Source organism: Phascolarctos cinereus, unplaced genomic scaffold (genome assembly GCF_003287225.1).
Source record: "Phascolarctos cinereus isolate Bilbo 61053 unplaced genomic scaffold, phaCin_HiC Scaffold_7;HRSCAF=346, whole genome shotgun sequence".
Lineage (NCBI taxonomy): Eukaryota > Metazoa > Chordata > Mammalia > Diprotodontia > Phascolarctidae > Phascolarctos > Phascolarctos cinereus.
In genome coordinates, this window is record NW_027556180.1 from 144,568,585 (window position 1) to 144,592,824 (window position 24,240).

Consider the following 24,240-nt stretch of genomic DNA (forward strand, 5'->3'; position numbering starts at 1 on the left):
GCTTTTTGCTTTGAAAAAAAAAAAACTGAAAAGAACTAGGAGAATAATTTATAAAATAAGGATAATATTGTGAAGGAAAATAAATTCCAAAGACTTAAAACTATTATCTACAAAACAATCAATCAGGACTCTGGAAGACTGATAATGAATCATGCTTCCCACTTCTTGGCAGACTGGTGATAGACTAGATGTGCAGCATGAGACATACATTTTCACACACAATCAACTCACAAATTTGTTTAGCTTTAGTTTTGATACTTGTTAACAAGGAAAGGCTTTTAGTTTCAGGTGGGGTGGGGAGATGGGAAGTGGCTAGTGAGAGAAATGAAATTTAAATTTAAAACATACACACAGAAGATGAAGCAGAAGGAACTTAAGAAATGGAGACAGATAAGCAGTGTTGGAATTACCAAATGAAATTTAAAATATACTTTTAAAAACCCCAAATGTATATAAATGAGATTCATGACTTTAAATACAATTTTCCTTTCCTTTTCTTTTTATTTAAAAACATATTCATTTATGTTGATGTTTGTCAAAGTCAAAATAATTGTCTTAGACCACTGTCTTGCTTGATTAGAGTAACAGTCTTTCAAAATCGATTGTTTTTACAATATTGCTATTATTGTGTGTAATATTCCATGGTTATGCTCACATCACTTTCTGTCAGCTGATATGTCTTCCCACGTTTTGCTGAAATAATCTTGCTCATCATTTCTTATAGAACAGTAGTATTCCATTACAACCATATACCACAATTTGTTCAGCCATTCCCCAACTTTTGAGCATCCATTTGATTTCTAATTTTTTGCCACCACAGAAAGAGCTGTGATAAATATTTTTGTACAAATTGTTCCTTTTCCCTTTTCTCTGATCTCTCTGGGATACAGACCTAATAGTGGCATCACTGGGTCAAAGGGTATGCAAAGTTTTACAGGCCTTTGGGCATCATTCCAAATTATTCCCAAGAATAGTTGGACTAGTTCACAATTACATCAACAAGGCTTTAGTGTCCCATTTTTTCCACACACCCTCTGGCATTTATTTTTCTTTCCTATCATACTAGCCAATTTAATAGGTGTGAGGTAGTATCTCAGAGTTGTTCAATTTGCATTTCTCTAATCGGTAATACTTTAGAATATTTTTTTTAATGTGACTATTTGATAGCCTTGATTTCTACTTCTAAAAATTCCAATATATTCCTTTAACCTTTTATCAACTGGGGAATGCTCACACACACACACACACATATATGTATATATATATATATATATATGTATGTATGTATATACACACACACACACACACATATATATATGAAATTTGGCTCATTTTCCTATATATTTAAGAAATGAGGCCATTAGCAGACAAACTCATTGTACTGTAAATTTTCCCCAATTTCCTATTTTCCTTTTAATTTTGGCTGGATTCATTTTGTTTCTTTTTTTATTTGTATTTTCAACATTCACTTCCATAAGCTTTCGAGTTTTAAAATTTTTCCCCTATTCCTCCCCTCAGGATGGCATGCAATCTAATATAGGCTTTACATATACATTACTATTAAACATATTTTTCACATTAGTCATATTGTAAAGAAGAATAGAACCAATGGAAGGAATCCCAAGAAAGAAGAAACGAAACAAAACAGAAGAAAAAAAAGAGCAAGCGATATGCTTTGATCTGCAGTCAGACTCCATAGTCCTTTGTCTGGATGTGGATAGCATAGTCCATCACAAGACTTTTGGAGATGTCTTAGATCCTTGCAATGCTGAGAAAAGATAAGTCTATCAAAGTTTGTCATTGCACAATGTGGCTGTTACTTTGTAAAATGTTCTCCTGGTTCTGCTCACTTCACTCAGCATCAGTCCATACAAGTCTTTCCAGGTTTTTCTGAAGTCCACTTGCTCATCATTTCTTATAGCACAATAGTATTCCATTACATTCATATATCACAACTCATTCAGCTATTTCCCAATTGATGGGCATCCCCTCAATTTCCAATTTTTGGCCACTACAAAAAGAGCTGCTATAAATATTTTTGTACATGTGGGTCCTTTTACCATTTGTATGATGTCTCAGGATATAGCCCTAAAATTGAGTGATATTGCTAGGTCAAAGGCTATGCACGTTTTTATAGCCCTTTGGGCATAGTTCCTAATTGTTCTGCAGAATGGTTGGATCAGCTCACAACTCCACCAACAATGCATTAGTGTTCCAATATTCCCACATCTTCTCCACCACTCATCATTTTCCTGTTTTGTCATGTTGGCCAATCTGATAGGTATGATGTGATACCTCAGAGTTGTTTTGATTTGCATTTTTCTGATTAATAGTGATTTAGAGCATTTTTCATATGACTATAGATGGCTTTAATTTCTTTGTCTGAGAACTGTCTGTTCATATCGTTTGACCATTTATCAATTGGGGAATGACTTGTACTCTTACAAATTTGACTTAGTTCTCTATGTATTTTAGAAATAAGGGCCCTTATCAGAGGTACTAGTTGTAAAAATTCTTTCCCAGTTTCACTCCTAATCTTGATTGCATTGGTTTTCTCTGTTCAAAAACTTTTCAATATAATGTAATCAAAATTATCCATTTTGCATTTCATAGTGTTCTCTATCTCTTGTTTGATCATAAATTCTTCTGATCTCCATAAATCTGACATGTAAACTATTCCTTGCTATCCCAGTTTGCTAATAGTATCAGCCTTTACATCTAAATCATGTACCTATTTTGCCTTTACTTCAGTATAGAGTATAAGATTTTGATCTAAGCCCACTTTCTGCCATACTATTTTCCAGTTTTCCCAGCAGTTTTTTGTCAAATAGTGAGTTCTTATCCCAGAAGCTGGGGTTTTTGGGTTTATCAAACAGTAGATTACTATAGTCATTGACTATTGTGTCTTGTGTACCTAACATATTCCACTGGTCAACCACGCTATTTCTTAGCCAGTACCAAGTAGTTTTGATGATTGCTGCTTTATAATACAATTTAAGATCTGGAATTGCATTTCTTTTCATTGATATTCTGGACCTTTTGTTGTTACAGATGAATTTTATTATTTTTTTTAGCTCTATAAAATATTTTTTTGGTACTTTGGTATGGCACTGAATAGGCAAATTAATTTAGGTAGAATTGTCATTTTATTATAATATCTCAGCCTACCTATGAGCAATTGATGGTTTTTCCAATTATTTAGATATGACTTTATTTGTGTGAAGTGTTTTGTAATTGTGTTATGTAATTCCTGGGTTGGTGTTGAGAGGTAGACTCCTAAATATCTTATAATGTATACAGTAACTTTAAATGAAATTTTTCTATCTCTTGCTGTTGGGCTATATTAGTAATATATAGAAATGCAATTTATTTATGTGGGTTTATTTTAATCCTGCAACTTTTGCAAAAGTTGTTTATTATTTCAAGTAGTTTTTTTAACTTGATTCTCTAGGATTCTCTAAGTATATCATCATGTCATCTGCAAAGAGTGATAGCTTTGTTTCTTCTTTGCCTATTCTAATTACTTCAATTTCTTCTTCATCTCTTATTGCTAAAGCTAATGTTTCTAATACCGTATTGAATAACAGTCGTGATAATGGACATCCTTGTTTCGTAACTGATCTTATTGGAAATGCTTCTAGCTTATTCCCATTACCTATAATAGTTGCTGATGTTTTTAGGTAGATGCTACTTAAGATGCTATTTAAGGAAGATTCCATTTATTCCTTTGCTCTCTAGTGTTTTTTTTTAATAAGAATGGGTGTTATATTTTGTCAAAAGCTTTTTCTGCATCTATTGATATAATCATGTGGTTTATGTTAGTTTTGTTGTTGATATGATCAATTATACTGATAGTTTTCCTAATATTGAACCAGCCCTGCATTCCTAGTATAAATCCTACCTGGTCATAGTGTATTATTCTCATGATAAGTTGCTATAATCTTTTTGCTAACATTTTATTTAATTTTTTAAAATCTATATTCATTAGGGAAATTGGTCTATAATTTTCTTTCTCTGTTTTGACTCTTCCTGGTTTAGGTATCAGCACCATATTTGTATCATAAAAAGAATTTGGTAGGACTCCATTTTTTGACTATTTTCCCAAATAGTCTATATAGTATTTGAATTAATTGTTCTTTAAATGTTTGATGGAATTCACATGTAAATCCATCTGGCCCTGGAGATTTTTTCCTAGGGTGTTCATCGATGGCTTGTTCAATTTCTTTTTCTAAAATGGGGTTAAGTATTTTACTTCTTCTTTGGCTAATCTAAGGAATTTATATTTTTGTAAATGGTCATCCATTTCACTAAGATTGCTAAATTCACTGGCATATGGTCAGGCAAAATAGTTCCTAATTATTGTTTTAATTTCCTGTTCATTGTGGTGAATTCACCCTTTTCATGTTTGATACTGATAATTTGGTTTTCTTCTTTCTTTTTATTTTTTTTAATCAACTTAACTAAAGATTTATCTATTTTATTGTTTTTTTTCCTTTTTTATAACACCAGCTCTTAGTTTTATTTATTAGTTCAATAGTTTTCTTAATTTCAATTTTATTAATCTATCCTTTGTTTTTGATATTTCTAATTTGGTATTTAATTGGGGATTTTTAATTTGTTCTTTTCCTAGCTTTTTTAGTTGCATGCCCACTTCATTGATCTCCTCTTCTTATGTTTTATTCATGTAAGCATTTAGAAATATAAAACTTCCCCTAAGAACCACTTTTGCTGTATCCCCTAAGTTTTGGTATGTTGTCTCATTATTGTCATTCTCTTGAAGTTATTGATTGTTTCTATGATTTGTTGTTTGATCCACTCATTCTTTAGTATTAGATTAATTTCCAATTAATTTTTATTCTATCTTTCCATTATTACATATAATTTTTTATTGCATATTGATCTGAAAAGGATGCATTTAATATTTCTGCCTTTCTACACTAGATTGTGAGGTTTTAATGTCCTAATACATGGTCATTTTTTGTGTAGGTGCCATGTACCACTAAGAAAAAAGTACATTCCTTTCTATCCCCGTTCATTTTTTTTTTTTTGGCAATGGGGGTTAAGTGACTTGTCCAGGGTCACACAGCTAGTAAGTGTTATGTGTCTGAGGCCGGATTTGAACTCAGGTCCTCCTGAATCCAGGGCCGGTGCTCTATCCACTGTGCCACCTAGCTGTCCCCCCCATTCAGTTTTCTCCAGAGGTCTACCATATCTAACTTTTCTAAAATTCTATTCACCTCCTTAACTTCTTTCTTGTATATTTTGTGGTTAGATTTATCTAGTTCAGAGAGGGAAAAGTTGAGGTCCCCTGCTAGTATAGTTTTGCTGTTTATTTCTTCCTGTAACTCCCTTAACTTCTACTCCAAGAATTTCAATGCTATACCACTTGGTCCCTATTTGTTTAGTAATGATATTACCTCATTGTTTATGGTGCCTTTTAGCAAGATGTAGTTTCCTTCCTCATCTCTTTTAATTAGATCTATTTTTGCTTTTGCTTTGTCTAAGATCAGGATTGCTACCTCTTTGTTTTATTTTACTTCAACTGAAGCATAATATATTCTACTCCAGCCTTTTACCTTTACCCTGTGTGTATCCCTCTGTTTCAAATGTGTTTCTTGTAAAAAACATATTGTAGGATTATGGTTTTTAATCCATTCTGCTATCCACTTCCATTTTATGGGAGAGTTCATCCCATTCACATTCACAGTTATGGTTACTATCTGTGTCTTTCTCGCCATCCTATTCCTCCTCCTCCTCCCCTACCCCATTTATGTTTTTCTTTCTCTTTTTCTCCCTTTCCCTCCTCACTAAAGTTTTGCTTTTGTCTGCTGCCTCTCTCAATCTGAATTCCTTTCTATCCACCCTCTCCCTTTTCCTTCCTTTTTCCCTTATTATTTCTTTCCTCTTTTTTTATTCCCCCTTCTCTTTTCTTTCCCCTTTTCCCTCCTACTCTTTTCCTTCCTACTCTTCCTACTTTTCCCTCCTAACTATGGCAAGTTAGGTTTCTATACCTGAGTGTGTTATTCCTTCTTTGAGCCAAATCCAATGACAGTAAAGTTCAAACAATGCTCATCTCCCTCCCTTCTTTCCCCCTACTATAATATGTCTTTGTGCCTCTTCATGTGATGTAATTCACCGTGTTCTACTTCCTCCTTTCCTCTTCTCCTATTACAATTCCCTTTCACCAATTCATTAGGTTTTTTATCATCACATCAAAGTCAACTTAAACCCACCCCCTCTGTCTATGTATATCCTTTCTAAATGTCATAATAAAGATACAATTCTCAAGAATTATAAGTATCATCTTCCCATATAGGGATGTAAACAGTTTTTACCTGTATTGAATAACATGTTCATTTTTTTTTCCTTTTCCTGCTTATCTTTTTATACCTCTCTTGAGTATTATATTTAAGGATCAAATATCTGTTGAACTCTGGTCTTTTCATTAGGAAAGTTTGGAAGTCCTCTATCTCATTGAATATCCACCTCCTTCCCTGAAAGATTACGTTCATTTTCACTGGATAGTTGGTCCTTGGTTGTAATTCAAGCTCCTTTGTCTTATCCAAGACCTCTGATCTTTTAGTATAGAAACTGCAAGGTACTGTGTAAATCTGACTGTAGTTCCACAATATTTGAATTCTTTTTTCTGGCTGTTTATAGGATTTTCTCCTTGACCTGATAATTCTGGAATTTGGCTGCAATATTCCTTGGGGTTTTCAGCTTGGGATTTCTTTCAGGAGATCAGTGGATTCTTTCAATGACTATTTTGCCCTCTGGTTCTAGGGCCTCAGGGCAATTTTCTTTGATGATTTCTTGAAAGCTGTTGTCCAGGCTCTTTTTTTTTCATCATAGGCTTTCAGGTAAGCCAATAATTCTTAAATTATCTCTCCTGGATCTATTTTTCCAGGTCAGTTTTTTTTTCTAATGAGGTATTTTACATTTTCTTCTATTTTTTCATTCTTTTGATTTTGTTTGACTGATTCTTGATGTCTCATAGAGTCATTAGCTTCCAATTGCCCAATTCTAATTTTTAATGAATTGTTTTGTTCAGTTAGCTTTTTTATCTCCTTTTCCATTTGGCCCATTATACTTTTTTAGGGAGCTCTCTTCAGTGAGTTTTGTACCTCCTTTTCCATTTGGCCAATTCTACTTTTGAAGGAGTTGTTTTTCTTCACTGTACTTTTTTTTCCCATTTTGTCAAATGCATTTTTAAAGGAATTGTGTAATTTTTCTTCTACCTCTATTATTTGACTTTTAAAATCCTTTTTGAGCTCTTCCAAGAAGGCTTTTTGGGCTTGAGACCAGTTCATGTTCCCCTCTGAGGTTTCAGTTGTAGGTATATTGACAGTGCTGAACTCTACTAATTTTATGTTTTGATCTTCTCTGTCACCAAGATACTTCTCTATGCTCATTGTTTTTCTATTTTGCTTTTTGCTCATGTTGTTGCCTTTCTTCTGGCTTTTAAAGTTGACCTCTGCTTATGGGGCCCAAGGGCCACTGTCCCAGGCTTCTTGTGCTGGGGGCTAAGGGCCTAGTTACTGGTTTGCTGGGGGGGGGGTTGCCACTGGTTTGATGGGATGTCTCCCTTCCAGTACTGGTCCCCTTCAGCCACAATAAGAGGGACCTTTGCCTTTAATCCCTCCTACCCTCCCAAGCTAAAAGACTGTTGCACCTCATCTTTCTGCTGGCTCCACTATTTCAGGATTTTTCCTTCGGCAATATTCTCTGGATTTTTCAAGGTCATCAAGGAAGGGCAAGAGTAACTTGCTGCTTATTCTGCCATATTCGCCCCCTGGAGTCAAAATAAGTGACTTTCAAACATTCAGTCTGTAGAGTAATAGCTCTAGGAGCAGCTACTGCTGCTGCTGCTGATTTGGTCACTCCCAAGGCCTGCTCCTGGTTTGCTAGGGTTGGGCCTGTGTTGGCATGCCCTGCAGCCTTGTTCTTGACTGTGCTTCTCTCTCACCCAGTTCCAACAGACTTCCCCTGCTGACCTTCTAAGTTGTCTCTGGCATCTGTGAACTGAGAAGACTGGAAACTGTCACTGCTGCCAATGATTCAGTCCTGGGTCTGTGCTGTGACCTTTATGCTGGACATTCCTCTCTCAGGCCAGCACAACTGATTAATTTTGTTTCTGCAGAAACTGTTTAATTTCATGTAATCAAAAATCCATCTCACTTTCTATGATCTTCTCTGTCTCTTTTCATAGACTCTTCCCTCATCTATAGATCTGACAGGTATATTTTCCCATGATCCCCTAATTTACTTATGATATAAGTTTTATTTCTAAGTCATTTATCCATTTGGATATATGGTGTCAAATGTTGGTCTATGTCTAGTGGCTTCCAAACTGCTTTTCCCAGAAATTTTTGTCAGCTGGTGAGTTTTTACCCCAAAAGCTAGGGTTTTGGGGTTTATCGAACACTAGATTACTATGATAATTTACTACTATGTATTGTGCACATAATCTATTCCATTGACCTATCACTCTGTTTCTTAGCCAATACCAGATTGTTTTGATGATCATTGCTTTGTAATATAGTTTGAAATCTGGCACTGCTGAGCTACCTTTCTTCACAATTTTTTCATTGATTCCCTTGACATTCTTGACCTTTCATTCTTCCAGATGAATTTTGCTATTGTTTTTCTACCTGTATAAAATAATGTATTATATATACATACATATACATATACATATATATGTGTATATATATATGTGTGTGTGTGTGTGTGTGTGTGTGTATATATATATATATAATATATATATATTATATATATATATATTATATATATATATATTATATATATATATTATATATATATATATACACATGCACATACAATATGCCAATAACTTGGCACTGAATAAGTAAATTAATTTAGGTAGAATTATCACTTTTTTATTCTATTGTCTTGGCCTACCCATGAGCAATTAATATTTATCCAGTAGTTGAGATCTATCTTTATTTGTGTGAAAAGTATTTTGTAATTCTGTTCACAGGCTTTAAGTTTATCTTCATTACTAATAATGTTTGCTCTAATTTTAGGTAAGTATTGTTTATCATTTTAAGAAAGGTTATATTTTATGCTTACTAGTGTTCATTTTAATAGAAAGGGATGTTGTATTATATCAAAAGCTTTTTCTGCATCTATAGATATAATTATATGATTTTTGTTGTTTTTATTATTGATATGGTCAATTATGCTGATACTTGAACCAGTCTTGCATTTCTGGCATAAATCCCATTTGGTCTTAGTGGTATATTGTTGTAATCTCCTTGATAGTATTTTCTTTAAAATTTTTGCATTGATATTTATTAAGAAAATCAGTTTATGGTTTTCTTTCTCTATTTTTGTTCTCCTTGGTTTAGGTATCAAGACCATATCTGTGTCATGAAAGGAATTTGGTAGGACTCCTTCTTTACCTATTTTTAAAATAGTTTATTTGAGATTATTTGTTCCTTAAATATTTGGTGGAATTTACTTGTAAATCTATCTGGTCCTGGGGATTTTTTTCTTAGAGAACTCATTGATGGTTTGTTCAATATCTTTTTCTAAGATGAGTTATTTAAATTTTTCCTCTTCTGTTAATGTGGGTGGGTTGTTTCCTTTTTGGTTTGTTTATTTTGTTTTGTTTTTCTTTTTGTTTTTTGTAAATATTTATCCATTTCACTTAGCTTGTCAATTTTATTGGCCATAATTGGGCAAAATAGTTCCTAATAATTTCTTTAATTACATCTTCATTGATGATGAATTCACCCCTTTCAGTTTTGATACTGGTAATTTAGTATTCTTTTTAAAATCAAATTAACCCATTGTTTATCTATTTGATTTTTTTCATAAAACTACATCTTAGTTTTATTTATTAGTTCAATGGTTTTATTTTTTTATTTTCAATTTTATTAATCTCTTATGTTCAAGATTTCCATTTTGGTGTTCAATTAGGAATTTTTACTTTGTTCTTTTTCTAATTTTTTTTAAGTTGCATGTCTAATTCACGATCTACTCTTTTCCCTTTTTATTGATATACATGTTCAGAGATATCAGTTTTCCACTTTGTACTGCTTTGGCTGCATCCCACAAATTTTGTGTTGCTGTCTCAATGTTGTCATTCTCTTTAATGAAATTATTGATTGCTTCTATGATTTTTTTTCTTTGACCCACTCATTCTTTAGGATTAGATTATTTAGTTCCCAATAAATTTGTAATCTATGCTTCCACAGTCCTTTATTGAATGTAGCTTTTATTGTATTATGGTATAAAAAGGGCACATTTAATATTTTTGCTTTTCTGCATTTTGTTGCACTGTCCAAAGCTTCAGGGGTTTTTTTTGCATTGCTGATTTCAGAGCTACTTCTAGGAACTTGAAAGTTTTCAATGATTATAAGGGGGTATGATCTGGGGAGAGGCATAGTCACTCCTTTCCTGATCAGGGCCCTGGTCCTTACCCAAGAAGGACCCCAATCCTTTGGGATTGCATTCAATACTGTTCCTCAGGGCCCACACTTCTTACCATAAGTGACACTATTCCTCAGAGTCCCGGCTCCCTTGTAACCAAAAGGAACACTGCTCCTCAGGGCCCCTGCTTCCTTTTGACTGAAAGTGCTTCTCTCTGCCCTTGAACTATGACCCAGGAGTGGACATAAGCAATGAAGTTGCCAAATAGTGACCAGTGCTAGCACAGGAGTCTCCTGTAATCTTTTTCTTACCACTTGCCAGGTCCCTCTACTGTCTCTGGCTTGAGAGCTCTGGAAGCTGCTTCCTGCTTCTGTCACCTCTACCTAGTCCCACCATTGATGTTTCATCCAATGGGCCCTGGGCCAGCCTCCACTTCTGTGTCACAGATCTCTCCTTCCAACTTCCTAAGCTGTCTCTGGATGGAAGAATGTCTCACTCTGGTCTTTTGTCACTCCAACATTGATTTGAGGCATTTTTTTAAAGTTGGAGAAATATTGTGCAAGCTCTGCTGAGTCCTTCTCCTCTTCCATCTTGGCTTGACCCCAGATATCCTACTCCTTTATTTTTTAACCAATGCTAAATTATTTTGATGGTTGTTGTTTTGTAATATAGTTTAAAATCTAAAAGTGCTATTCTGCCTTTATTAAAAACTTTTTCATTATTTCCCTTTTGATTTGTTATTATTAGTCAGTAAATAAGCGTTTATTAAATGCCTACTTTGCTATGAACTGGAGTTACAAAGAAAATCAAAAAAAGACAGTCCTTGTCCTCAAGAAGCTCACAGTCTAATGGCAAAGACTACATACCAACAGCTGTCTACAAATAAAGTAATGATAAGATGAACTGGTGATAATTAATAGAGTGGAAGACAATAGCATTAAGGAATATTAGGAAAGGTTTCTCTACTTGGGGTCAAAAAAGTCCTCTTGTGGAAGATGAGATTTTAGCTAAGACTTGAAGGCAGCTAGGGAAGTAAGGAAGCAGAAATCAAAAGGGAAAATATTCCAGGTATGGTGGACAACCAGTGAAAATGTCTGGAATCTGAATCTGTAGATGGAGTGTCTTGCTTGAAAAACAGCTAGGAGGCTGGGGTCACTGGATGACAGGGTACATAGAAGATGCAGGGAGACTAGAAAGGCAGGAAGGGGTCAGGTTGTAAAGAATTTTGAATGCCAAAAAGGAGATTTTATATCTAATCTTGGAATAATACAAACAATAATTTCTAGCATTCATATGTAATTTTAAGGTTTACAAAGTGTTGTGTGTATGTATATGTATATATGTATACACACATATATAAGATATGTAATATGTTATATATGTTAACTCATGTGAGCCTCATAACAATCATATGAGGTATGTGCTATTATTATCTCCATTTTATAGATGGATTGTATCTCCAAGTTAATTTTGTCATTATTTTATTGAGTTATGTATTGTATTCTTTTGACATTTTCATTAAATGCATTAAAATATAAATTAAGTGGTAATATTGCCATTTTATTATACTGACACAGTTCAGTGAATATCTATACACTTTTTATGGTCCAGAACCAATTCTGTCTATTCCATGATGCTTTTTTTCCCCATTCCCCTAGTCAGTCATGGCTCTAATTGACCTCAGATAGCACTTTGCTTATACCTGTCTTAAGTCCTTATTATGTAAAAGTATGCATTCTAATTTTCTATTTCCATAACTGTCTGTTGGATATAGTAAGCTTCATGAGGGTAGAGACTACCTACTATACAAACTTTTAAAAATCTCTTCCCATTAAGTTTTTTTCCCCCCAGAAACCTTATCCCAGTTCTCTGCACAGAGTAAGTGTGTAAACAATATTTATTAAATTAATTGAATGAATGAACAAATGAAGCACATTATTGTCAGGACATATTATATCTGGAGCATTGATCAAGTGACTTCAGCAAGATACTGATGCAGTTCCAACCCCCATAAAGTCAAATTTAAATGCTTTTTCAAAGAGCAACAGTAAAATTCTTATAGGGGTCAACAGCCTCAAATATTTTCAGTGGCAATAGTTTTATAAGTCCCAAACCACTGGAGTTTATTTTATGTAAAATAAAATGTGTCTATTTTTGCATTGCTAAGGAAACAATGCCTTATTTCCTTTTGCCCCTACTTCATGCAAATTTTTTCTGGCTCGTGAAAGGTTGTATATTTGTTTGCCTCTTGGCAAAAGATAAAAAAAAATACAAAAAATCTAGTGATTCCAGAACGAATTGTAGATAGCAGCACCAAGGCTGCATTAAAGTCCACCAAGTAAAGGAGATCTAAAGAGTGCCCTTTTTGACTCGCACAGGCAATCCAAGTAAATGTTGCTTTGTGCAATAATTGCAAATCAGAAGCAACTGTTCAAAGTACCATAAATTAGAAAAAGAAAAGCCTTTGTTGTTTCAAAAATATTTTGTTACGACAAAGGAACACCACAAAAAACATTGTTTTCTATGTTTTGTAAACTAAACATACAGCTAATAATGAAACTTATGCATAGTTCCTAAAAATAAAGTTTTATTTGCTTTCAATGGAATACATAAACTTTGCATTATGCTCCCTTCCATAAAGGAGATGAGACTCAGCTTTAAAACTAGACTTTATGCTACTGTGTAAGGTGGGGAATCAGCAACATACACAAGACAGTTAGAAGGGAGAATTCTTCAACCAGCACAGAATACAGGAGAAGAGAAAAATCTACTTTTTTTTTTCAAGGTGACCGTAAAACCATACCGCAGTATGTAAATAATAATAAATAACTGCATTTATAAATAAAATTCATATTACTTCCCTCACCACTCTAGCCTTCTTACCAAAGCTAACCCTTCTAATTGCTTAAGCAATCCCATTTTATCTGGTCTTCTCCAACAGATTGTCCCCTCTGTCATATTTCCTACTGCCTACGAATTTGCCCATGTCTCTCATATTTTGAAAAAAAATCCTAACTTGATCCCTACATCCCTCCTATCATCTTATATCTTTCTGTTCTTTGTAGCTAAACTCCTCAAAAAGGCCATCTACAATACATGTCACTACTTTCTTTCCTCTTATGCTGCCCTTAAATCTTTACAATCTGGCTTGCAAGTTTATCATTCCATTGAAACTGCTCTCTACAAAGTTATTAATGATCTCTTAGTTAGCAAGCACAGTGGCCTTTTCTCATTCCTCATTCTCCCCGACCTCACTGAAGCCTTTAACACTGTTGACCACCCACTCCTTGATACTCTCTTTTTTTCAGGTTTTTGGGTCATCACTCTGTCCTGGTTTTTGTTCCTAGCTATTTGAACACTCCTGCTCTGTCTCTTTCCCAGGATTCTCCTTCAGACTGTGTCCTCTAACCATATGTGTCTATCCTGTGGCCTGTTCTGTGCCCTCTTCTCTCTCTATACTATTTCACTTAGTGATCTCATCCACTCCCACGAATTTGATTAGCATCTCTATGCTGTTGATTGTCAGATATACCATTCCTGCCCCAGTCTTTCTGCTGACCTAATCTTGTATCTCCTACTACTTTTCAGGCATCTGGAATTGGGAGTCCAGTAGACATTTTAAACTCAATATGTCAAAAACTGAACTCATTAGTTTTCCCCCGAACCCTCTTCCCATCCCATCTTCCCAATTACTGTAGAGGGCAATGCCATTCTCCTAATCCCTTGGGCTTAGGAACTGGGAATCATCAGTGGACTCCTTGGTATCTCTCACCCCCATGTGCAAGCTAAGGCCTGACAATTTCACCTTTCTAAAATCTCTTCAACACTTCCCCCTCTCCCCCCAACACTGCTACCACTCTGGTGAAGGCCCTTACCACCTCAGGCCTTGATTATTAGAATAGCCCACTATGAATTTGCCTGCTTGAAGTTCCTCCCCCCTCCAAGCCATTCTTAGTCACTAAAGAGATTTTCCTAAACTGCAAATCCAATCATGCCATCCACTCTCCTCAATAAACTCCAGTGGTTTCCTATTGCCTCCAGGTGCAAATACAAAATGCTCCATTTGGCATTTGAAGTCCTTCATAATCTAACCCCCTCCTACCTTTCCAGTCTTCTTCCGCTTTACACCCTGCCATGCACTCTTTGATTCAGTGACATTGGCTTCCTACCTGTTCCTGAATAAGACAACCCATTTTTTGGCTGTGGGCATTTTCTCTGACTGTCTCCCATACCTGGCATATTTTCCTTCCTGTGCTCTGACTACTGTAAGACAAGGAAACAAAAAAGATCCACAGTACCAGAAATCTGAGGTCCAGGAACCTCAGACGACCAGGACAAAAATATACAGCTCACTAGGTGCTTCTCCTGAGCATTTCCATTACATAAATACCCTTGGTCAGAGGTGTGACTCCCCTTTCCCTTTTAGTAAATCAAGGTTCAACTCAATATTCAAATAGGTAGGATCCTTTCAGATCCACTCCTTATTGTCCTATCTTTGCCACCTTCAGCTTCCTTTAAGTCCCAACTAAAACTCTATCTTCTATGGGAAGGCTTTCTCAAACCCCTTAATTTCAGTGCCTTCCTTCCATTAATTATTTCCTATTTATCTTATATATAGCTTGCTTTGAATGTAGTTGTTTTCAGGTTGTCTCCCCCATTAGACTGGAAGCTCTTTGAGGGCAAGGACTGCTTTTTGCCTCTTTTTGCATCCCCAGCACTTAGCACAGTGCCTGGAAAATAGAAGGTGCTTAATAGTAGGTTACTGATTGATTGATTGATTGTAGTATAACTATTATTTTCCCCCATTTTACAAATGGATAAAATGAGTCTCAGTTTGATGACTTATCCAGGTTGCTCATAATGATTTTTATCTGAAAGCACATTAATAGTTTCACATATATTACCTTGTTGGAGACCTACAGCAACCATATGAGGTAAGTTTAGAAAGGGGACTGGAAGATGATAACTAACAACTGAAAAAAAAAAAGTTTAAGCTGCTCAATTTTTATTTTACATCTATTTTGTTTGAATTAGCAAAGGGAGATCAAAAGTGGCTAATAGAGAGTTAATATCCAAGATAAGTAAGGAGATCAAAGAGGGCAGCATGATTAATTCAAGTCACCTCAGGCTCAGATCAACTTTACCTTTGAGTACTAAAAAAGCTATGAATGACTGCTGAGCCACAGTTGGTGATATCTGAAAGAGCATTGGAAAATGAAAGAAGTCCCAAGGGACTACAGAAGGGATAATATTGTTTCTTTGAAAAAAAAAAGGAAGGAAATAGCATTTATAAACTTTAGGCATGATTTTTATTCCTGGGAAAATTGTACAATGAATCATTAAAGAGGTCTCTTTAGTCAACATCTAAACCAGGCTATAATCACAAAATGATGATCACAGAAGGCTTCATCGAGAACATGTCATAACAGATTAATCTTAGTACATTTTTTCAGGGATAACTGGTAAATCAGGGGAATATTCTAGATATAGCTTACCTAAGTCTTAGCAAAGTGTTTGATCAAGTGTGTAATGCTATTTCTTATGGGGAGAAATGGAGAGATGTGGGCTTAATGATCATACAATTCAGTACTATTTAGATTCAGTACAAGTTAGATAACTGGGTTCAAACCACAATCGTTAATGGTTGGATGTCAACTTAGCAGGAAGACTCCAGTAGAGTGTCACAAGGATGTGTGCTTGGCTCCATGCTATTGAACATTTTTTTTGCAATGACTTAGAAAGTAGTATAGATATAATGTTTATTAAATTTCCAAATAATACAAAGCTAGGAGAGAAAGCTAAAATAGTAGATGATGTGGTTAGGATATGAAAAGATCCTAACAGTTTGGAAAACTGAGTTGAATCTGAATTTATTATAGGGGAAAGTGAAGGCATATCTCTGACAAAGAGCATTTTTATAATCGCACCTCTCAGGAGAAGTACCTAGTGAGATGTATGTGTTTGTTCAGGTGACCTGAGCTTCTGGACCTCAAGTTTCTCTTACTGTGGATCTTTTTGACCCATGTGTCTGAGCACATCATGGAGTCTCTGAAGATGGACTAACTCTTCCAGAGCATTGATAGAGTTCCTTCAGATGTATACTGCAAAGAGTGACAAGAACCTAAACAAACAGTGACCAAGAGAATCCTGAAAGTAGACTTTGCCACCCTTGAGGGTTACTAGATATGTAACCCCAAAGTTTCCATGAGAATGAGAAGTAGGAATGTCAGGAAACAAATTATTAAAAAGTGATTTCCTTAAAAGAATGTGTCTTGGAGGAAAAAGATCAGTGCCAAAAGAGGATAACTGTAGCTGAAGAGATAAAGTCATAACATGGTATGACAAGAAATCTGGACCTTGCCAAGTCCACTATTGCCAAGCATTTGCCATAGGATTCATTTTTTAACCTAATTTCTATTCCTTGTACATGACACTCTATGCATAGGCTATCTCTGAAACCTAGAATGCACACCCTCCTACTTGCCTCTGCCCCTTGGAATTTCCTATTTACCTCCAAGGCATATCTCAAATACACCTTCTAAATAAGGCTAGTCCTGATCCCCTAAATAGCTAGTCCCCCACCATACTAGGATTACATTGTATTGTGTGTTTTTGTATTTATAAATATCTTTTGGCAAATTTTGCATTGTGTGTTTGCATTTATACATATTCTTTGTATTTACTTTGTATTTACTTAAATGTGCATATGTTGTTTACCCACAAAAGAATATAAGTGCTTTAAAGGTAGAGACTGTCACTTTATCCCCAACACCTAGCACAACAGTTGGCACATAGCAGATGCTTAATAAAAGTGTATGTATGTATATATACATATCTATATATCTATATCTATATATCTATAGATATAGATATAGATATAGATATATAGATATATATACATACATATGTATATATGAATAGCATATTGTAGTTTCATGTTCAATCATCTTTTTTTATTTTTTTTATTATACTATGCTATGGAAATGCTTTTTTATTCCATAAATTAAGAATAAAATAAAACAAAAAAGCTTATTGAGTAAATTACTATTAAATTTATGAGGATAAGTGTAAAATATTAAACTTAAAAAAATAGCTCAGACTTACAAGATGGGAAAGTCAAGGTTAAATAAGCACTTGATCTGAAAAAAATTCTGGAGGTTTTAGTGGACTGCAAGGTTAAAGGATCTATGGCAATTTGGTGCTGCAGTAAGAAAGTCATAGTTCCAGAATAAGGAAGTAGTAGACCCTCTGTACTCTGTCTTGGTCACACTACATCTGGAGTTCAGTTCTGGGCACCATACTTTAGGAAGAATATTGATAAGTTGGAGGATGTCCAGAAGAGGGAAACCAGGATGCCATGGGCCTTGAGTTTGTTTAATCAGTTGGTGGTATTTTAGCCTGGGGAAACATCTTCAATATTTGAAAAGCCATAATACTGAAGTGGGATTAGATTTGCTCAGTTTGGTCCCAGTAGAAAGAACCAGATATGATGGGCAGAGGTTGCAGAAAGGAAAGCTTAGGTTTGGTGTCAAGAAAATCTCCCTAACAATTAGAGGTATGAGAAGTTGAATGGGCTAACTTGGAAAGTTTCCCCTTAGAGATTTTTCCCTTCACTGAAGAATTTCAGTGGCTAGATGACCATTTATCATGCTTGTTAGGAGATTATTTTTCAGGGGTGGGTTAGACTAGATGACTGGTAAGGTCCCTTCCAATCCTAAAATTCAGTAATTCTATGGGTGTTGATGTCAGTGTCTCAGGCACTGACATAGAATTGACAGCATCCCCTGAGTTCAGATCTTATACTCAGGAGCAGCCATTAGCACTAAGTACGAAAGGTTCTTAGAGTGCTATATATGCAAGCAAAGTAGTTCTACCTGTAAGTGGACCAAAATCTTCTCCTCCCTCCCAATCACATACTGCTACTTGCTTCTCAACCAGAAAACAATATAATAATGAGCAGATTGGTTCAATTCCTTGCTGCTTACCCTCTTGGAATTTCTTGCTACTTCCATCTTCTGAAGTTGCACGATATCATATTCATGAACCAGAAATGTTATTGTAGAAGATCTTTGGTACTAAAATATGAAACTCAAAAATAGCACCCTCACAAAACATTCTCGTTCATTCTGTGGGAATACAGTATGCTGTGCCTGGGATCAGAGGTTTCAGACAGTATCTCCACAATGTCTTGTCTTATCTGCGTACCCTGGTAAATGAGGTCCTATAGTGGGTTCCCTGTAGATCATAGGATTAATAACTAGAAGGAACCTCAGTGTGACTAGCACAATATTATCATTTCATAATTTAGGAATTTGAGTTCCAGGAAGATTATGATTTCTCCAGGTTCACAGAAGCAAGTGAAATTAGAAACTAGAGTAAAAACCTAGATCCTTTGACTGCAAAATCTGATGCTTTTCCCATTGCACCCTCTAAACCAGTCCTGTGGATGGAAATATTAAGAGCAGCAGGATCAGTTTGGGTTTGTAGAGCCATCTAACTTCACTCACAGACTGCTGTCTGAGATAGAGATCAGAGCACCCACTTTTCTCTATAGTTAGCTATATAATAGGAAAGTTCATCTGAGCCTGAAAAAGAATTTTAATTAGGTCTGAGAAGATAGGAAAATGAAATGGTCTCAGATCATTATAGGAATCTCTGGATCAAGAGAGTTCACCTTCCATTCTCATGAATTCTACTAAAAGTTATTAAATACAGAGAGAGAGAGAGAGAGAGAGAGAGAGAGAGAAAAGGGAAACAGAGAAGGAGGGAGGGAGAGAAAGAGCGCAAAAGGGAAACAGAGAGGGAGGGAGGGAGAGAAAGAGAAATAGAGATCTGATAAAATATTTTGTCCTATCCTTTGGAATATTTTTATTAGGAATTTAAGTCAAGGTTGTTTTCTTCCCTTTTCTGAAATCAGGGAAATTTGCCTTTCTCCAGTTCTGTTTTATTCTCCATGACTCATTTTCCTTCCTTCCTTCCTTCCTTCCTTCCTTCCTTCCTTCCTTCCTTCCTTCCTTCCTTCCTTCCTTCCTTCCTTCCTTCCTTCCTTTCTTCCTTCCTTCTTTTCTTCCTTCCTTTCTTCCTTCTCTTTTTTTTTTTGAAGTGACTTGTCCAAGGTCACATGGATGACAAGTATAAAGGTAAAAGGTTGAAACTACCATTTTAGCTTTGGTAGTTAACTAGGTAATGCCTATTGATTGATTCCTACTTCAACTAACTATTCTTGCTAACTAGGTAAGAGATTCCATTGTTCCTAGGCTGTTGATGAACTCCATGTGAGCACCCTCTGACAGATGCTCAATAACAACATCATCTATGAGTACTTTCTGAACTCTTGGATGTAATTGTAGGCAGATAAACTCATCAAAGACAGAGACATGTTCTTACTAACTCCCTACTTATCTCAGGATTCAAAGTTTGTATTATCCTTTTTTTGATTTTATACTTTTCACTCCAAAACTAAATCCCATTGACAGAGACAAAAGAAGGGAAAAAAGAAAGAAAAAAAAATTTGCCCAGCTAGGCATTATTTTTGTCATTTAATATCAGTCTCACATTTATCCCAATCAGTAATTCTATTCATTCTTCCACTCTATGATTTGGAATGATCTGCACACAGATAATAATTGAACTCATGGAAACCAATGAGATCAGTGAGTGAGAGAGTGGAGAAAGAAAAGCGAAGAGAAAACAGGAAAAGAGTCCTAGGGAATAACCATATAGAGGAAAGAGAATGCCAAGAAGAATCACAGAATCACTAGAACAGAATCCACTAAATAACCTATCATGAATAATACAATTCAAGCCTCACTGGGACAGTTTTTTTGGTTATTTGTTGTTGGTAAGACTGCTAATTAGCCATCTTACATTTTGTCGCCACTGAGTACAATCCCATCAAATACTAGATGACATCTTTCCAGTATCCTCTCTTTCTTTCTGATACATGCTTTTTATTTGACATCAATGGGCTTCCGTGGCTCCTCCATTCACAACCACACCAGAAGACAGTGCTCCTTCTCACCAGTACTTCCAAGAACTTTCAACATTCACTAGAATGATGCTAGAGGAAAGTAAATATAAGTTTATCTACCTATTAGTAAAGAATTAAAGAATGTGTCAAAATCTTGTAAATGTAATGCCATATTATGTAAATTTAACAAGTGGTTACAATAAAAAGTAGGCAAGTATAAAAAAAATTAAAGATGTAAAAATTGTAAGGTTTATTATATGTCAATAAATTTAATGATTTTGTTGTGTCCCACTTAATTTGCTAACGACCATCAGTCTATTTTATCCACCTGTTCCAATCCCTGGTGTGGTTACCAGAAGTACATTGGTGTCGTAGAAGGAGTTAATAAAAAAAAAGTTCATATATCAAAGAGATTCTTTGTTCTTTAATGTTTGATAAAATTCACATGTAAATTTGTCTGATCCAGTAGCTACCCCCATCTACCTCTACTGGAGTTAATTTATGACATTCATTTTTTCTTGCTGAAATTGGGCTGTTTTGATTCCCCATTTCCTGTTTTGTTCATCTGAATATTTTGTTTTAAAGATATTCATACATTTCATTTGGTTTTACTGTTGTTGGCATATAATTGGGTATAGTAGATTCTGATAATTTTCTTAATTTCCTCTCTATTCATTGTGCATTCTCTCTACTTTAAAGTCTCCCACAATTACTTCTGTATTCACTGTCTTTTTAGTTTGCAGCTGGCTTTTCCTTTAAGCATTTAAATGGAGTATTCTGAGTGCATATATTTTACATTGATACCGTTTCACTCTATGTGTGACCTTGGACAAGTCCTTTAACTTATAGGCGCCTAATCCAACTAACTAGGAATTATTTACTAAGTCATAGATGAATTAAATGTTTTAAACAAAGGGTTTACCACAGTGATGAAATCAGAGATCTTTCAAATATTTTTATTTCTTTTCATATCTTTGGTGCCTTTCAACATAATGTAGTTTGCATGCTCACCTGTCTTGAATGTTACCATGACTGAAAAAAAGAGGTAAGCATGGCATTGTGAATAATCACTGGCCTGGAAGCCAAAAAGATCTCTAACACACAGTGGCTATGTAACATTGTAGGAGTCATTTAAACTCTAAGTATATTAGTAATTTGTCTAGCACTCTTAAGTATAGAGGTGCCAGACTTCACTGGTGGAAGATATTTCTTCACCATTGTATCTTCTTACACCAATAAAATTACAGGTCCACTACCTAACCTTAACTTGTGTAAAATAACTATGGCTATTCTTGTTTCTTTCTATATTCATCTAAAGCATAATAATTTCATTCCAGCCCCACAATTTAATAACTCTTTAAGGTGCTTTTACATTTTAACAATGTTATTTGTGTGCAGCAAACTGTTGGGTTCTACATTTTCATCTATTCTGCAATTATCTTCCATGTGGACCAACTTTAAGTTTACAGTGTTGTTTTATTTCCATTAAATACTACTATATTGCCAAAAATCAGTACCAGGTAATGGCACTTTTTTTTTTTTGCTTAAAACAATCTGATCCCAGTTTCCACCCTCATTCAGAGAGACACTGCCTCTCTCCTGAACTCTCACTCCCTTCCTAGCCAGACCAAATGTTTAGGTCAATGCTAGCTATAATATGTGTGTATATGTGTATTTATGGATGTATGGATGTATATATGTAAATAGAAACACACACATATATGATCACATATTAGCATACATAGGAATGAAGCATAACAACGTAAGAATGACATTCTGCACAGCAAACCATCAGTCATATATAACATATAATTAATGCACATTGGAATTAAATATGAAGTACATATTACTTGCACTCCAACAATGGACATTGTCTGGACAGCTGGGTAACAGCTTCTATTCCCCCTAAAGTATGAATATAAATTGGCCTAATAATACAAACATGTCCATGACCTTCAATGAGACCTTGGATTCTACTTTTACTGACAGGAATAAAGACTAAACCTGGGATTTCCTTGGTATAGGAAGTTCTCAGATTAAGAAACTCCTTCTACAAACACGGACAAGTCATGAAATATCTGAGATTATCCCCATAAAAGTAATCTTTCTCTTTGTTCTCTCAATGATCCTCAAGTGGTATAACTCCCAATGGATAATAGGCTTGTTTCCTCCTTACCACTATAAATACACAAATTGTACCATCACATAATTTTTTATACCATAGAGGTATGTTGACTTTGTCTCTTTTCTTTACTGAGTCTGCATATCAAGGGCCCTGGTTTTCTTAGAATGAATTATTGAAAGTCTCTTGCAATGTTGAAGAGCCATCTTTTTTTTTTTTCATGAAAGACATTATTATAGGGTGCAAACCAGCTCCCTTTGCTTATTATATCTCACTTTTAGATGTCATTAAAAAGTCCTATATGATTTGTATTGGTGTTATTTGATAGCCTAAACATTTTCCCCTTGCTGGATGCAATCTTCTTTCTTCTAATCTGGAGCTCAGTAACATGGCAACTATATTTCAATCTGTTTTAAGCAGGAGTTCTTCTCTAGTGACATCTTGTGGATTTTATTGAACTATGATATGTTCTCCATTTCAAATATTTCTGGAGTTCCTCATATGATCTTCTGGAATGTTGTGTTCAATCTCTTTACATAATTGAATTTTTTAGGGATGTAATATTTTCATATTACTCATCAAACATTTTTTTAAGGTCAGTTTCTATGAGTTGCCAAACCTCAGGAGTGTTTACAATTTTTTGTCTTTTGATAACTAGGATATTTGTTTTGTCTTATCACTTTTGTATTCCTTCTCTACCATTATCATTTTCAGGGTCCACTGCTTTATTAAGCTTTTCCACAATCAATTCTCTTGTTTGTCTTTCAGCATTCTCCTTTAAAGTCTGTAGTTCATGTTTTTCTTTGTTTTTCATATCTTCTTTTAATTCATTTAAAAACTACTTTTGGAGTTCATGTTGATGTTCTGTTCTTACTTCCAGGGGCCTAGTTGTTACTGAAGTATTTTTCTTTTTTCTAGAGAGTTCTCTTCTTTTTCTCCCATAATTTTTATTTATTGTAATAGGACCTTTTTATTATTCATTTTACTTGTCTTTCTGCTAAAATTTCTACAAGTTTCTCTATCACAACCCCCTTTTTCTGGTCTTTTTTATAACTGCCATTTAGTATATAACTTGTAACTTTACATTTGACTTACATATGACCACTCAGTCATTTGTCAGAAGTCTCTTATTAATAATGTAGACAAGAGATAAATATGGATTAAACAATAATATCATTAGATAGATTAGGAACTGGTTGAATGGCTCAACCCAAATAATGGTCGTTAATGATTTAAAGTTAACTTGGAAATAGGTCTCTAGTGTGATGTCTCAGCCATCTGTGTTTTACCCTATGCTGTTTTTTAAAATTAGTATTACATCTATGATAAAGACCTAAATGCCATGCTTATCATTTTTTTAAATGAAATAAATCTGGTAAGAATAGCTAGTACTCCAAATGATAAAGTCAAAATATAAAGAGATTTTGAGAAGATAGAATACCGAGCCAAATTTAATATGATAAAACTTAATAGCGATAAGTATAAAGCACATTTGTGTTCAAAATTAGGTTCATATGTACGAGAACTTGAAGCATGGATAGACAGCAGTTTCTCTGAAAATAATCTTGGAATTTAAATGAACAGCAAGTTTAATATGAGTCAGCAGTGTGATATGATAGCCACAAAGGCTAGATAGTGACAGTCAGAGTGCCCAGGAAGGTGCTAGCCATACCATAACCTGCCCTGTTCAGGCCACAACTAAAATATTGCAGTTGTTTCTGATCACCTCATTTTAGGAAGAAAATTGATA